Below are 1,723 nucleotides of genomic sequence, written 5' to 3'. Positions count from 1 at the left end.
GAGTTGTTTGAACAGCTACAGACAAAAATGGAAATGATGCAAGAAACAGTTAAGAGAGCAAATGCTTCAAAGACAACAAACCAGAAGAAATATATTGATGAGGAACAACTTGAACAGCTATGCAAAAAAACGCAAAAGATGGAATATAGAATTGATAGTATATATAAAAAGGTAAAAGAACTTTAAAAACCATCACAAGACAGAGAGGGTACAGCCAACACAGGACAGGAAATAACTGAAAAGCGTGAAAATGCAATCCAGAATAGTCAGAGGAAAATGGCAATAGTGTCCTACATGCTAGCTGGACAAAAATGTAGAACTGAAGAGATGGGACAGAGAGTCAGTGAGCTGAAAGATAAGAGCCTCACTGGAAACATACTAGAAGAAAAATTAGAGATGAGACGTATAAAAAAATGAAGAAAATATTAGAATCATGTGGGATGACATCAAAAAGAACAACATACATATGATTCAAATTCCAGAACAGGGGAGTGACAAGGAGAAAGTTATGAAAGGAGTCTAGAAGAAAATATTCCAGGTATTACTAAAAATGGGAAAATCCACATTCAAGCAGCACAGAAAGCACCAAATAGACAAGAACCAATGAAAAAACAGCAAGGTATATCATAATCAAATTCTCCAAATTAAAAGATAAAGATACAATTCTAAAGGTGCATGAGAAAAAGAGTTATCTACAAAGGGGAAACAATGAGATTAAGTTCTGATTTCTCAGTAGAAACCATGTAAGCTAGACAACGATAGGATGGAATACACAAAAAATTTGAAAGAAAACAATTGCCAGCCAAGGATCCTATACCCAGCACAGCTTTCCACCAAATACAAAGGAGAAATTAGATCTTTTGCAAAAAAGAAGGAACTTAAGAAATTTATGATAACAAGACCAAAACTACAAGAAATTTTAAGTGCAGCCCTTCACATGGAGACACCAAAGGAAAGTGGATGGACCATAGTTCCCAGAAACAACAGAAAAAGTAGCACAACAAAACTGCAAAAGTAAAACCTGGCCTGTTCAATGTCAATGGGCTAAATGCCCAATTAAGAGACTGTAGGGATGTATTGTTCTCTGGAAAACCACAATGGGTCCATTTCTGTTTCCCTTTGGCTTAAGAAATCCCTATTGCCATTGATCAAAGAGGTAAAATTTATTCTTTAGGTGTTTTTAAAATTCAAGCCTCCAGTTGCAATACTGAAGAGTTCTATGGAATTGTATCTTATTATTCTATTGAATTAAGTGGGGAGAATAAAAAAAATATATAAGGAATACACAGAATCACTGTACTGAAGTGAATTTGTCCACACTGCATCTTATCAGGAAGTAACATGGCATCAAACAATCAATGGTATCAGAGGTAGAAGTTCAAGCTGGACTCAAGGCACTGACAAAATATGAGGCTCCAGAAATTGATGGGCTACCTATTGACATATTTCAACAAACAAATGCAGCCCTTGATGTGCTCACTGGCCTGTACTAAGACATGTGGAAGGCAGCTACCTCAACAACTGACTGGAAATGTTTCATATTGTAAAAAGTAAGTAATCCAACAAAGTGAAGAAAAAAAACCCAAACAATATCATTAATAGCACATGCAAGTAAAATTTTGGTGAAGATCACTAAAATATGACTGGGGAAAACTGTTTAAAAGAGATATGTGGTTAGGTATTTCTGTCATAACAGAAGTCTAGAGTGATGGCTACATGGTGG

Source organism: Elephantulus edwardii, unplaced genomic scaffold, assembly GCF_000299155.1.
Source record: "Elephantulus edwardii isolate Elephantulus edwardi_28Jun2011 unplaced genomic scaffold, EleEdw1.0 scaffold00149, whole genome shotgun sequence".
NCBI lineage: Eukaryota > Metazoa > Chordata > Mammalia > Macroscelidea > Macroscelididae > Elephantulus > Elephantulus edwardii.
This window is presented reverse-complemented; position numbering follows the sequence as displayed.